Raw genomic sequence first — 16247 nt, 5'->3', positions numbered from 1 at the left:
CTTAGTTGTCAGCTGTTTCTCTCTGATTTTGTTTTATATGTAACAGATTTTTTAAAAAAAGTTCTACCCACAGATACATTAATCCATAGTCAGAGCTGTTCCAGTCATGCAAGAAAAAATATTACCCTTTCAAACTTGCCAAGGGATCTTCGTGAAGATACTTAGGAACTACTATTCTGGGCTAGCAAGTAAATAATGTACTTCAACAAGTTCACAATTATGTGCTTACACAGTGGTCTGTAACAGCCATCAAAGAATAAATACCAATTACTTTATTACCAAATATTCTAATACGCTTCTAAAAATGTAATTAAATACATAATAGATCATAATGGCTTGGAAGAGTTGGGGTTACAGCTGGTGTCAATTAATTTTTCTGATGATTTTAAAAATATATGTATATCCTATTGTAAAACAAAGTTGCATGAAAGTCTATCAATTTATGCTGAAATGCTGTCTAGAACAAGTATAGGGTGGTAGATATAATTTTAGGATTAAACAAATTTATGGTGCTCTTCTGAATATATTTCCCCTAGTTCTTGTGGGCTTAAGTCAAACCCTTCCAGTTATCTTCACGTACTTTTATTGTGGCTATCACACAATCCAGGTATATGATAGTTATGCATTTAAGCTTTGAAGGCCAGATTCAGATGTTATTTAAACTGGTTGAAATCTTCTCTTCTCCGCTGACCCTAAATTGTTTAGTACTAAATACTACAGAACAAGTAGTTTTGTAATCTAGATTTGTGTGTGGATGCAAGTCCTATTTATTTTAAGCCCAATTATATAAAAAAATCCCACACTATCATATCTTAATGCAATAGACCATTGGTGGGCAACCTGTGGGCCATCAAGGTAATCCGCTGGCGGGCTGCGAGACAGTTTGTTTACACTGACCAATGGTGGGCCGCAGGTTGCCCACAACTGCTATGGACTCTGATTCAGAAAACCACTTAAGTATAAGCAAAAAGAAAAGGAGTACTTGTGGCACCTTAGAGACTAACCAATTTATTTGAGCATGAGCTTTCGTGAGCTACAGCTCACTTCAAAAGCTCATGCTCAAATAAATTGGTTAGTCTCTAAGGTGCCACAAGTACTCCTTTTCTTTTCGCGAATACAGACTAACACGGCTGTTACTCTGAAACCACTTAAGTATAGCACTTAAGAATAGAACAAAATATATACGTGTGTGTGTGTTTGTGGACTCTGGAGTTTTATCACTCACTTCAGAGCACAGGGCCAGGATTGATTGATGCATTCAATCAGGCCTTAATCTTTCTTTGCTAAGAAAGCCTACTTCCCTATATAAAACTAATGAAAATGTAACCCCCCTCCACCCGACCCCAACCCACATATGTCCCCTGGAATGTGAAATCATCCACTCTGTAAGTATGTCTACACTACACAGCTTTTAGAGACAGGGCTGTGTCACTACAGCCGTGCTGCTAAAAGTCATACAGTGTAGCCGCTGTCTGTTGACTCTCCTGCCAACAATGCGCTGTTCACACCGGCGCTTTCGCAGCAAAACTTTTGTCTTTCAGGGTTTTTTTGTTTTTTAACACCTCTGAAAGACAAAAGTTTTGTCATACAATTGCCAGTGTAAACACAGCCTGTATTGTGAAAGTGACTAGAACCGGGCAAAATCACAACACAGCAGAGCACAACATGTTGCATTCACAGCTGTATGGTACTGATTTTTTATTTTAAATATTGCAAGAATTAAAATGTTTTTGTCCTTATACTCACAAGTCAGGCAGATGATAATGTATTTGTTTAATCACTGAAACAGGTCTCTTGTATGTAAAATTACTTAAACATAAGAATATTTAACTACATAATCAGCCTGACTTCTAATTTAGTATAAGGGCAAATATACTGTAATCCTTTTATTGACAGAAATGGATTTGTGTTGGCTTGCATGGCCAGTAAATATGGCCTATTGAAAATAGGAGAGGACTTGTGCATATTTTAAGTGTGAAATTCACCCTAGCGCAAAGAACCCACAAGCCCTAGGGACCATTAAAGCTCAAATTAAGGGCTTAAATGATGCACAGGATCTTGTGCAGCCATTTGAGGAGAATTTCACCTTGTGTGAATAGAGATTAAGAAATGAACTGCTGTAGTTTGCGGTTGAAAAGCTCAGATTTTTGTCTGTGTTTTTTTAAAGTGCACATAGCGCACCTGGAAGATGCTGAAGGGTGAAGTTTTCCATCCACAGAACAAATACAGCGTAGATGCCTCTGTCCTGGCTTCACCATTGTGCCTCAGTCATGGAGGGGCTTCTCTACAGGCTTTGAAGCTAATGTAATCTTTATGCTTATTCAATCTTTGGCCTCACTTCATTTGCTGAGAGGGCCAAGGTAGGTGCACAGTGTGGTCTTTTTTATTTCTTTTGTGATGTGGATCTCTGCCTATTATGAGTTTAATGGGGACCATCGAGTCATTTTTCATACATCAGCGATCAACCATAAAATAGGTAACAACTTTCAGTCACTGCCAAGCTGCATTCAGACCAATTCATGGAAGTCAGAGGTCCACCGTTCAATTCCAGCCCTTCCTTAATACTTTTAATGCTTGATGACACAATAGGGCAAGTGACTGTGACGCAGGAGACCTGGGTGTTGGTCTTCACTTTCCTGTGTGGTAGTGGAACCAACTCACCTCACCCCTCTTATGCCTCGGTTTCTCCATTTATTGAGGCTAATGATACTTATATACCTTTTTTAAGCACTTGGAGACCCTTGTATGATGCCACTCTATATAAGTGAGAAGTATTATTATTATCCTATTATGATTTTTTTATATTACTTTAAAGCAATACCATACGTCTGTTCTACAAAGACCAAAGTAAAAAACCAAATGTGCACAGGCTTCACTTCTCGATTGCTCAATTTTTCTTATTGCAGGCAGCAAATATCTAATTTCAGTTATTTCTTCTGATCAAAATCAGAATAATTAAACTTCAGAAAAATCACTCATTTCATATTAGTTGGTTGGGCCTCATCGGGTTTTCCTGCTATTGTTGTCTACAGGAAGGTAGAGTGGTGTTTTACAGGGTATTCCCTCTGGATTATGTAGTGTTTTAAATGAGTGCAGGAAGTCAATGAAAGTTATGAAATAGGAATAATACAACAAGGACAAATAAACATAAAACATTGCTGGGGTCAAAATATTGGGTTAAAATTATGTCAATGTTATTTTATATTCTGAATTCCCATAAAACAAGCAAAAATGTTAGGTAAATGCACTGATTTGAAGACAAGGGATTTTGTTTTGAAAAATCATAATATCACAAAACACCTAAACTGAAAATACTTGTATTATTAATGACATTTTTATATTATAAATAGATACTATTTTACGTGTGCTTATAAAAATGTTACCGTCCTACACAACACATCTGCTCTATCTCTGACTCTCACCCACTTGCTTTGCTGACTAAAACAAATTCTTAGTCCTGTTGGCACTGCAGAACCAGCTCAGTTAATTTCTATTCAGGCTTGTGAATCATCAACAGAATTGTCAGCTAAATTCTAATTGCAGAATCTTTATTACTAGTGATGGTGTCTGAGGCAGAAAGACTCCAGCTTCATTGTCAGATCACAGATTGCATTGCTAGCTGGTGACGGGGTAGCTACAGAGGTGAACAGAGATGCTTTACTGAGTTTGAATGGAGAGAAATTTGGGGTGTAGCTTGCAGCATTTTCTTTCTCCTGGTGGTGGTGGGTGGAGTACCATTGTAATTTGTATAGGAGATTGTTTGCCCTCTTGGACACCACAATCTAGTACAAAAATATGCAGTTGCTATGGAGGAAGGAATTGTATAAAGGCCATCCAAAATCCCCAAGTAAGGGAAAGCCTTGCCAACCCTATTTTAGCCTGAGGAAAACCAGAGTCATTGTCTTAAGGGGGTTAAGAGAGTACACCTGGCATAAGTTCAGGGGAACAGAAGACTAAAAGAGCCCATGCTCACCCAAGTCTCTGGTGGCCTCTACATAGAAAATCCCAAATCCTGTGTACCCCTAGTTCCTGTTGATTTCATGGAAATTAATTACGGAGCTGCAATTAATATCTATATAGAAACTCAACTGTTAAAAGTAAAAGAGCCCAAGCTTTTAAATGAATGTGTTCTCCGTCCTGAGAAGTATTAAGGTTCCATCCTGATCTACTGAAGCTCAGTCTTGACTTTCAATGCTAATTAATGGACTTATATAGTGTACTATCATTTCAAGTAGGCGCTGAATATTACATTAGTATACTAGCATAGCGTAACTATAGTTAATGTATGATGTATCAATATTGTATCTATACTCTTTGACTCCACAAAGCAAACTAATGACTTTATTGCATTGTAATCCAGTGAACATCCCAAAGATACATTTTTGGTAACTTTTCCCCATTCCCTATCAAAAATGATTTTATAAATCTATTTGAAAGTTGTGTAATTAGAAATACACAGTACCAAAGCTAGGGTCACCATTAATAAAGCTGTTACCTTTTCTTCCTTTTCTGCATTTGTATCCCTCATGACTCTTCTACACTCTCCTCCCTTCATCTGTTATCTTACCCTTTTACTACTTTTCCTATGTGTCTCCTTTCCGAATTTTCTTCCATTACACGATTCACCATTTCTTTTTAATCACTCCTCCTGCAGTGTCACACCTGCAATGATGGGGGAAATTGAGTTATGCCTTGTTCCCCACACAAAAGCTTGACCCAAAGAGCTGGCTTCAGCATGAAACTTACTAGGGTCAGACCATCTCTATTTTACCATATTTAGAGATGGGCTTAAGTTGCCAACTAGAGATCCAGATCTGAATTTCAAATATTAAAAAGTTGGGAATATTTGGAACCTAGGTTTTGGTTTAAACCTCTCTGTAATGTGTTTGGCTTTTTAGAAAACATTGTGTAATAAATTATTTGTAAAAAAGTAGACAATGGATCATAAAAAGACATTAAAATAATGTTACAGCTCTAACTTAAAAATAAAAAGCCATGATATACAATAATAAGGATGAAGATCTTTTCTTAACACATGCTGTTGCATCTTATGCTTTATGCTTTTTAGAAGTCTGCATGCAGTAAGAGATCACCCTCTATGTTCTTCAAGGCTTAGGCAAAAATGCGGGGGAGTAACGTTTTTGTAGTTTCATATTCAAAATATAATATACTCACTTATATTTAAAGAAAATTAAGCTGGAGTATTTCATCTTTGTTACCATCTCTGAATTGGTATGGCTCATATAATAGTCTCTCTGGCATAACCTCACCCTTAGAATGACCGAACAGCTACCGTCCAAAGTCTTCATTGTTGTGAAACTTTTAGCTGGTTTTGCTTTCATTTTTAAATATTCATTGCCCATAATGCACTAGTAGATAAATAAAGCTCAAAATATGCTAGGTACTTTATATCATTTCAACTAATATAATTTTAGAGTCAGTAGTGTGCCCTTTTTTTCCATTACATTACGGCTGGAAACCACAGTTGAGTTTTCTCTCATGAGTGGGAGCAGCATTGCAAAGTATCCCCTAACCATAAAATGTCAGCAAAATGAGTGTCATATATAGAGATTAAATCAGCCAGGAATATAGTTGGTCCGCTAGTAGTGGGTTACCATCATGTCTTGATCTCCCTCCCACTGCTGCCCTTGACTAACTATTTCATTTTAAAAAAGAAAAGGAGTACTTGTGGCACCTTAGAGACTCTAAGGTGCCACAAGTACTCCTTTTCTTTTTGCGAATACAGACTAACACGGCTGTTCCTCTGAAATATTTCATTTTAAGAGTTTCCTTTCTTTCTTTCTTTCTGTGTGAGTGAAATCAATATGTGAAACATGGGTGTCATTTAAAACAAACCAACCCTTTCCATTATTAAAAGGAAAAGGCTGACTCTGAGCTAATGCTCAACAGACAGAAGAAAATACTCAAGCGTTGTTTTCACTGGGATGTGTTGAAGCAGATATGTTAAGCTCTGGCTCATCTACAAGGTATTAATGGCAACTGCTGCACCCTGGGGCAAACATTACAACATTCTTGCTAAATTGGTATATATATTGCAAAATTATCTGACTTTAAGTTACTGATTCATACATACAGCTTCAGTTCCACTTTAACGAAGATCTTCCCCTTAACAGTTCACCTAATCATCTTGTTAGTCTGCTAGTTGCGGCCTCTTCATTGAGAAATCTTAGCTATGGTACAGACTAGTGTCTGTCCATTTGCACATTCCAACCACCACTGATGTTGGCTAGTCTTTTGTATTATTTATACCACAAGGACAAGTGATTTGTTCGTTTGGAATGGGACTGATTTGCACAGTGATTCTATGAAAAATGTAGATGTAATTTAAAAAATAAATTTTACCCTTTCCCATTTATAAGTGAATATTAGCCTATTTAGATAGTTCTGGAGTGGGTGATGGGTAGATGGAAAATGCTACCATCTCTTTTAATATAGCTCAAAGATGCTTGAAGAAATTACTGTTAGAGATAGAAATGATCTAGTATTGTCTTCAGTCCTGTGTAGTCAATTAACTTTATCAAATACTGGCTCATTGATGGTATTCTTGACAAATACAGCAGCCCAAAGAAATTCTTACAACTGGAGTCTCAGGTAAAACTGAAGAGAGGCCCAACTTTTCTAGTTCTCCATTCCTTAGCCAGAATAATACAAGAAAGTGCTTTGAGATGTGATCACAGGAGAATCTCAGTTTCTAGCCCTCTTTATTGCAAAGAAAAATAATTAAAACATGGACCCAAAAGGCTTAAAACCCAGAAGGCACAAAAAAAGAACCCACATTGTTTTATTTTTTGAAATCCCATGATTTTGGGGGGCCTGACTCATGATGTTTGCACCCTTGCATTTGACAGTTCTGGCTTTGTCTCCAGTGGGATTCCAGCCACCGATACAACTGAACCGGTAGTTCAGTATGATCTGCAGAGGTAGAGATCATGTGTACACTAGAGGTTTGCATTGGAGAAGCTACAACAATGGCTCAAATTCCGGTGTAGATAAGGCCTTAGTTATATGTTTGCTATGAAAAGGTATCATGACAGAAAGTGGGCCAGGCATTTTTTTTTAACTGTTTCTAATAACTGTTGCTATCGTATCTATGACAGGTTTCAGAGTAGCAGCCGTGTTAGTCTGTATTCGCAAAAAGAAAAGGAGGACTTGTGGCACCTTAGAGACTAACCAATTTATTTATAAATAAACAAATAAATTGGTTAGTCTCTAAGGTGCCACAAGTACTCCTTTTCTTTTATAGTATCTATGAATCCATCATACAACTGAACTATCAAAAAACTGAAATTGGGAATGTTTCACTGAATCCCTTATCTCTGCAGCATGTATTGTAGGAAGTGCCTAAAATTAAATCAAAATGACATTCTTATTCTGAATAGGTGTGTCTTAACAATAAGTAGCTATTTCTTTAAAAATAAGAAATTGTGATAGCATCTAAAATATGTTCTTTTGGGCGAGGTAGAGGCATGTGGCTTCAAACCTCTCTGTTTCTCAGTTTAAGACACTTGCTGACAATACTCTGAAACAGATCAAAATCTAGACAATAAAATGGAGACTTCACCAGCTCTGTGTGAGGAGTGATAAAGTCTATATGCTTGCAGTAATCCTGAGATAAGCAACAGATCGCGTTTTCTTTATACATTACTGCCATCTGCTGCATTGTCTCAAACAAGAATTTTTCAAAATTATAGCCAGGAGCAATGTGGGGGGAAAAAAGCCACTCCAAAAAAAAAATTTTTGTTTCTGCAACATTGGATACCCAGTAATTTTGTTATTAAGTCACTTAAAAAACAGCTCTCTCAGTTGTCTATCAACTGAAACAATATTTTAATACAAGGGAATAGAGAGCGACTACTGCTTAGTAATTTGCTTATATTTCCCATCATGCACATTTGTTGCAATCTAAGATCTCATTCTGTCTTCTAAATTTTCAAAGAAATGGAGGCGGATGATGTCATGAATGTTGGTTGCTGTTTGTGACACAAAATGCATGATATGTGATGATAATTTGCTTTCCTATTGCTAATAAAAGAAATCATGCTAAGTGTTTTAATATACTGTTTTCAGAGATTTATATACAAGCTGAGAAAATTTTTCTTTTGGCTGGTCCGATGGTAGTGGGTTATCAGAAATTATTACTGTTAGTTTAACTAACCTTTCTATATTCCACCCCACTGCTAACTTTGACTGGTCTTTTTTCAGTCCTAAGGGGGAAAAAAGAAGAAGATTCAATACACTAGAGCAGGGGTTGGCAACCTTTCAGAAGTGGTGTGACGAGTCTTCATTTCTTCACTCTAATTTAAGGGTTTCGCGTGCCAGTAATACATTTTAACATTTTTAGAAGGTCTCTTTCTATAAGTCTATAATAGATAACTCAACTATTGTTGTATGTAAAGTAAATAAGGTTTTTTAAATGTTTAAGGAACTTCATCTAAAATTAAATTAAAATGCAGAGCCCCCCCCTCCCCCCCGAGTGGTGGCCAGGACCCGGGCAGAGTGAATATCAGCTCGCGTGCTGCCTTTGGCACGCGTGCCATAGGTTGCCTGTCCCTGCACTATAGGCTACAGCTAATAGTCTGTAGTCATACTCTGTGCTGGGAGCCTGTCAGAGCTCACTTTGGGCTGGATCATGAATTGGGAAAACAACATAACTAAGGCTGTTAAGAAAGTCGTAATTTTTTGTTTCAAAAGTTGTGGCCATAGTTTGTCAAAGTTGCTGTTTTGGTGAGGGGCCAAATTTGAGTGGCACTGAGACCTGGCCCCCAGGGTCACAATGCCATTCTATTTTGCATTTTCCACAAAAACGCACGGCCCACACTTTTCTTACAGCCTTAAACATAATAAAATGCAAAGACTTGATTGTGCCTGCCTCCACCCCACCATATCATAGATAGTTATGTTTTTAATCATTTAAGTGGAAGATTGGCTGATAGAAGCCCTTGTACGAAACTGTAAATTCACAAGTATTCTATCATTTTCTGTCAAATACAGTAACTCCTCACTTAACATTGTAGTAATGTTCCTGAAAAATGTGACTTTAAGCAAAACTATGTTAAGCGAATCCAATTTCCCCATAAGAATTAATGTAAATGAGGGGGAGGGGTTAGGTTCCAGGAATTTTTTTTTTGCCAGATAAAAGATTATACACACACACACACACACACACACACACAGAGTATAAGTTTTAAACAATTTAATACTGTACACAGCAATAATGATTGTGAAGCTTGGTTGAGGTGATGGAGTTAGAGGGTGGGATATTTCCCAGGGAATGCCTTACTGCTAAATGATGAACTAGCAATTGGCTGAGCCCTCAAGGGTGAACTCATTGTTGTTAAAGTAGCCTCACACGCTACAAGGCAGCAGGAACGGAGGGATGGGAGACAGCATGGCAGACAGAGACACACACCCTGCGTGTGAGAGAGAGAGATGCGCATTTCCCCTTTAAGTACACTGACTCCACTCTGAAATACACTACCTTGTTAAATTAATCAGCAAGCTGAGACCCCAGCAGCTGCTGCCAGGAAGCTCCCTCCATCCTGAGCCCTGTCGTGTGTCCCCCCTGCTCTATGGAGACGGGGTAAGCAGGGTGCAGGAGCAGGGTGGGAGGGGGACACCCTGACATTAGCCCCTCTCTCTTCCCCTCCCCCCGCAACAAGCAGGAGGCTCTGGAGAGCAGCTCCAAGGCAGAGGGCAGGAGCAGCACATGGCAGTGGGGGGAGGGACAGCTGAACTGCCCAGCAATTGATAGCCTGCTGGGTGGCTGCTGCACAGGGAACTTAGGGGAGCGGGGAGCTGACGGCAGGCTGCTGGTCCACCCTGATTCCAAGCCGCCACCAGCTAGCTGCAATGGGCTGCTCTTCCTGCAAGCAGTGGACAAAGCAGGCAGCTGCCAAACAACATTATAAGGGAGCATTGTGGAACTTTAAATGAGCATGTTCCCTAATTGATCAGCAATGTAACAACAAAACAATGTTAACCAGGACGACTTGAAGTGAGGAGTTACTGTACAACTTTCCTGATCTTATTCTTTTTTTCAGGAAGGGTTATGGTTAATTGTTTTTGCTAAAAAGCAAGTAAGAGGGAATAGTAGGAAAAAATGCATTTATATGTATTATAAGGCTTGGATGATATGCATTACATGATCTTAAGAGACATAGGTTGACTTAGTGAACTAGTTGCATTTACTTTTAAGAAGCCACGGAGAACTAAGGAGGAATCAAAGCAGTAGAAAAAAAGCAAATATGGCACCAGAGTCTGGGGGAGGGGAGGAAAGAGAGATGAAAGTGCAGCAGGCTAGACCAATCTTTGCAATCATCGAAACATCTGATAAGTCCATCAGTCTCTGGTAAAACATAACCAGCATTAAAAAAGGACATTTTTGTAAACATATGGGAGGCCATGAGTATATACGGGTTTGTAAAGATGAGTTACAATATGGGTTACTTTGTAAGCTCATTGAAGTAGGGACTGGCTCTCTGTTCTGTGTTTGTACAGTGCCTATCACAACAGGGTCCTAGTCCATAGCTCGGACTTCAGGGCACTGCAGTAATACAAATAAATAATATACATTAAAGAACAATTTGTGCCAGCCAAACCTGACTTTTTAAAAAAAAAAAACTTAAGCCCTAGACCTGCAACTAATAGCACCCACAAGGCCTGCTTCACCTATGCAATGCCCCATTGACTTCAATGGGACTCATCATGTGCACAGTAGTCTGCTATTAGTAGCAGGCTCAGCACTGTAGCGTATTAAAAGGATTTAACAGATGTGATCTGGACTCTAGTAAAGCATGTGATTCAATGCCTTACAAAATCTTATATAAAAATTAATTAAAATTGGCAATGTCACAGATTGAAAATTAGTCGGAGGACTGTTTGAAAAAGGATAACAATAAATCATGTGTTCTACACATACTCTGTGCCGAATAATGTGTCTACACAACCAACCCCATTCCGTCGACCTAATAGGCTCTTAAAATCAACTTCTGCACTCCTCCCTGGCGAGGGGAGTAGCGCTAAAATCGACCTTGCTGGGTCGAATTTGAGGTAGATACAGATGCAATTCGACCTTGGCCTCCGGGAGCTATCCCAGAGTGCTCCAATGTGACCGCTCTGGACAGCACTTTTAACTCTGATGCACTAGTCAGGTACATAGGAAAAGCCCCAGGAAATTTTGAATTTCATTTCCTGTTTGGTCAGCGTAGCAAGCTCAGCAGCACAGGTGACCATGCAGTCCCCCCAGAATTGCAAATGAGCTCCAGCATGTACCGAAAGGGAGACACTGGATCTGATTTCTGTATGGGGAGAAGAATCTGTGCAGGCCGAACTCCGATCAAAAAGACGAAATGCTAATATATATGCCAAAATCGCACAGGGCATGGTGGAGAGAGGCTACTACAGGGACACACAGCAGTGCTATGTGAAAGTTAAGGAGCTCAGGCAAGCCTACCAAAAGACAAAGGAGACAAACAGTCACTCAGGATCAGAGCCCCATACATGCCACTTCTATGATCAGCTGCATGGCATTCTAGAGGGACCCTACCATTACCCGACCACTGTCCATGGACACCTCCAAGGGAAGAGTCTCACGCAACAGGGAGGAAGATTTTGTGGATGAGGAAGAAGAAGAGGAGGAGGAGCAGCAGGCAGGCAGTGAATCCAATGAATCCATTCTCCCCAGCAGCCGGGACCTTTTCATCACCCTGAGCCAATACCTTCCCAAGGTGGGATCCCCGACCCTGAAGCCAGAGAAGGCACCTCTGGTGAGTGCACATTCGTAACTACATTACAGGGTTTAAAAGCATTAGTGATTAATGTCTGATTTGCCCTGAAGAGTTGGGATGCATCCGCGGCCAATTTAGCTACTGGAAAAGTCTGTTAACGTGTCTGGGGATGGAGTGGGAATCCTCCAGGAAGCTTTCCTGGAGGTTCTCTGAAAGCCTTTGCAGAAGGTTTCTGGGGAGGGCTGCCTTATTTCGTCCTCCACAGTATGACACTTTACGCCAAGCCAATAGCAAGTAGTGTGGAAACATTGCAGCACAAAGCATGGCCGTGAATGGTCCTGGGTTTTGGTCGCATTCAAGCAACATTTGGTCTATATCTTTCTGTGTTAGCCTCAGGAGAAAGATATCCTTCACGGTCACCTGGTTGAAATAGGGGAATTTTTGTAAGGGAACAGTAAAAGGACCCCGTTCATGCTGGGCTGTTTGCGCTTGGCTAAAAGGGATCATCCCAAAGAATAGCCACATGGCATGGGGAGGGGTGAAGGGATCATCCCAGAGAATAGCCAGGCGGTGGGGTTGGGGGAGGTATGTGCTGCACATCCACCGGAAAACTGCAGCCCATCCTTTTAATGTGAAATCCAAACGGCATTGCTTGCTATGGGAGAGGAGTTTGAAACCATTCCTACATGTTATGAAGGCGTAAGAAGCCAACCCCACGTACCCTTTGGCTTACCATGGCTGCCTGGAAACATAATTCTGTTGCCCAGCCAGGTGTGATGTGTCACCATACCAGCAGGCGCTCAATATAAAAGGAAAATGTGACCTTGTACCTAAAGCACATGTGTCATCTGCTGTGAATTGCTTGATTCACTGTGAAAGAGTCTCCCTTTTGTTCTCAGAAATGTATCATCTTAAATTTTACTCTCCCTTTTTATCCCCCCGCAGGTGCAAATGTTGCTATGCTCCCCTTATCATCTCCGTCCCTGAGGTTATCGCAGATTAGAAGGTGAAAAAAATGCACTCGTAATGACATGTTTTCCGAGCTCATGCAGTCCTTCCTAACTGATAGGGCACAGCTTAATGCATGGAGGCATTCCATGGCAGAGGCCAGGAAAGCATTAGGTGAGCATGATGAGCAGAGGCAGGAGGCGATGCTGAGGCTAATGGGGGAGCAAACGGACATGATGAGGTGTCTGGTGAAGGTGCAGGAAAACCAACAAGAGCACAGAGCCCTGCTGCATCCATTGTAAAACCACCTGCCCTCCTTCCCAAGGTCCATATCCTCCTCACCCAGACACCCAAGAACGCGGGTGTGGAGGCTCTGGGCACCCAGCCACTCCACTCCAGAGGATGGCCCAAGCAACAGAAGGATGTCATTCAAACAGTTTTAATTTGTAGTACGACTATAATAAGCAATGTGGCCTTGTCCTTCCCTCCTCCCCCACCCCACCCCATCCAGGCTACCTTGTCAGTTATCTCACTTTTTTTTAATTTATAAAGAAAGAATGCATGGTTTCAAAACAATAGTGACTTTATTTCCTTTGCCAGCTGTGATCGAAGTGGGGAGGGTGGCTGGCTTACAGGGAATTAAAGTCAAGAAAGGGGGTGGGTTTGCAGCAAGCGGAAACACACACAACTGTCACACCATAGCCTGGCCAGTCATGAAACTGGTTTTCAAAGCCTTTCTGGTGTGCAGCGTGCCTACCTGTGCTCTTCTAATCACCCTGGTGTCTGGCTGCTCAAAATCGGCCACCAGGCAATTTGCCTCAACCTCCCACCCCGCCATAAATATCTCCCCCTTACTCTCTCAGATATTATTGAGCACACAGCAAGCAGCAGTAACAGTGGGAATGTTGGTTGCGCGGAGGTCTAACCTACTCAGCAAACAGCGACAGCGAGCTTTTAAACGTCCAAATGCACATTCTACCACCATTCTGCACTTGCTCAGCCTATAGTTGAACTGATCCTTACTACTGTCCAGGCTGCCTGTGTACAGCTTCATGAGCCATGGGAGCAAGGGGTAGGCTGGGTCCCCAAGGATAACTATTGGCATTTCAACATCCCCAGTGGTAATTTTCTGGTCTGGGAAGTAAGTCCCTTCTTCCAGATGCTCGAACAGCCCGGAGTTCTAAAGATGTGAGCGTCATGCACCTTTCCCAGCCATCCCACACTGATGTCAGTGAAACGTCCCTTGTGGTCCACCAGGGCTTGCAGCACCATTGAGAAGTACCCCTTGCAGTTTATGTACTGGTTGGAAAGGTGATCTGGTGCCAATATACAGATATGCGTTCCATCTATCCAGTAGCATAGCCGGGGGGGAGTGGGGGAGCGGTCGCTCCCACTCTGAGCACAAGTGACACCTTTTTAATTTATAGGCGCCTTTTTTAATTTTTACTCACCCGGCGGCACCCCGAGTCTTCGGCGGCAGGGGCCTTCACGCGCTCCAGCTCCTCGGCAGCACTTCAGTGGCACAGGTTTTCACGCGCTCTGCCTCGGCGGGGGCCTTCACTCACTCCGGGTCCTCGGCGGCATTTCAGTGGCGGGGGCCTTCAGTGCCACCGAGAACCCGGAGTGCCACCCAGTGAGGACAAGCGGGTGGCACCTTTTTTTATGTCCGCTGCCCCTGTTCGCTCCACCTAGCTACACCACTGCATCTATCGCCCCACCACAGTTAGGCAGAAGCAAAGCCATACATTGCAGCAAAGTCATCCAGTATGACCTGCACATTTCCCGGAGTCACTACCCTGGATAACAGAACATCAGTGATTACATTGGCTACTTGGATCACAGCGGTCCCCACAGTAGATTTGCCCACTCCAAATTGATTCCCAACTGACCGTTAGCAGTCAGACGGTGCAAGCTTCCACAGGGCTATTGCCACTTGCTTCTCAACTGTAAGGGCAGCTCTCATCTTAGTATTCCCGTGCTTTAGCGCGCGGGAAAGCAACTCACAAAGTTCAAGGAATGTGGCCTTACGCATGCGAAAGTTTCGCAGCCACTGTGAATCACCCCATACCTGCAACACTATGCGGTCCCACCAGTCTGTGCTTGTTTGCCGGGCCCAGAATCGGTGTTCAATTGTATCAACCAGCCCCACTGCCACCATGATGTCCCAATGCCACAGCCCATGCTTTCAGGAAGGTCTGTGTCCATGTCCTCCTCACAATCGTCCTTGTGCTGGTGTCTCTTAGCCAGGTTCTGCACATACTGCATGATAATGCGTGAGGTGTTTACAATGCTCACAATAGCAGCACTGAGCTGAGTGGGCTCCATGCTTGCCGTGCTATGGCATCTGCATGGGTAACCCAGGAAAAAAAGCGCGAAACGATTGTCTGCCGTTGCTTTCATGGAGGGAGGGAGGGGAGACGGACACCATGTACCCAAAAGCATGCAACAATGTTTTTGCCCCATCAGGCATTAGGAGCTTAACCCAGAATTCCAATGGGCAGCGAAGACTGCGGGAACTGTGGGATAGCTACCCACAGTGCACCGCTCTGTGAGTCGATGCTAGCCACGGTATTGAAAATGCACTCCGCCGACTTAATGAGCTTAGTGGGGACACACACAATTGACTGTATAAAATCGATTTATAAAGATGGACTTCTATAAAATCGACCTAATTTCGTAATGTAGACGTACCCTGAATCAATGTAGCTACACCAATTTATATCAGCTGTGTTTATGGTTCTAGTAGCTGGTGGTCACCACCACTTCAGTATAGATTGAGTTCTAACTAACTTCTCTCTGTTAAGTGTTCATACTTTTATCAAACAAATGACTTTTAGTCTGAAGTTGTCAGTGTTTGGTCTCACAACGAAGGTTAAAATTATTATGGAATAATTGAGCAAAACCAATTCAACTGCTTTTGAGTTAGATGAACATGAAAAAAATACTCTAGTCTCATATGTTCCAACCAGACAGTTTATGTGAACAAAAATAAAGAGATTGTTCATGTTAGAAACAAAAAAGCCTGGTTTGTTTCATAGACCTCATTGAAATTTGAGAAACCATCCAAGTTTGAGAAAAAATTAGCTCAGTATTTTAAAATTTAATGCATGAATGTTAGAACTGCCCTTTGATTTTTGTTGTTAACATACAACTCCCATTGACTTCAGTGGGATTTAAGTGGGACCAGTGCCCTCAAAGCTCTGCACAGGGGTCATGGCAAGTCTGTGGTAACTATTATGGTTCATAGGCTGGAACAAAAGCTACAGAGAGGCTGTGCTGCAGCCACACAGCCCGAGCGGGGATCAGGAGGGGTGGATTATATTCCTCCAATCCGCAGGGGGTTAGTTCACTTGTGCAATACCCCTGATTACAAAGGCTTTGTGCAGGGCAGGTGAGTGCATGTGTATAGTTCCCATATGTTGTTCCTGGGTAATACAGATAATTGGAAATGTTAGTTTGCCATCTTGTTTGTGATCATAAATTACACAACATCATCTGCTTGTGTGTCCTCTGGCTCTCTCTCTGTGTACCTGCTAAGAAAGTGTCTGCTGT

At 41.7% G+C, this 16247-nt stretch overlaps 1 protein-coding gene and 1 long non-coding RNA gene across 2 annotated transcripts in view; one reads left to right on the top strand and one right to left on the bottom strand.

The window, feature by feature from the left end:
• Positions 1–16247, bottom strand: part of EZH2 (enhancer of zeste 2 polycomb repressive complex 2 subunit) — a 147876-nt gene that overhangs the window by 106682 nt on the left and 24947 nt on the right. The gene's annotated exons all lie outside the window — the stretch shown is intronic.
• LOC142070856 (uncharacterized) lies at positions 9531–14199 on the top strand. The gene is made up of 3 exons (XR_012666774.1): positions 9531–9601; positions 11399–11786; positions 12693–14199. It is a non-coding gene; the product is annotated as an uncharacterized LOC142070856 (long non-coding RNA).

This window comes from Caretta caretta, chromosome 2 (genome assembly GCF_965140235.1).
Source record: "Caretta caretta isolate rCarCar2 chromosome 2, rCarCar1.hap1, whole genome shotgun sequence".
In the NCBI taxonomy this organism is placed as follows: domain Eukaryota; kingdom Metazoa; phylum Chordata; order Testudines; family Cheloniidae; genus Caretta; species Caretta caretta.
This window is presented reverse-complemented; position numbering and strand designations above follow the sequence as displayed.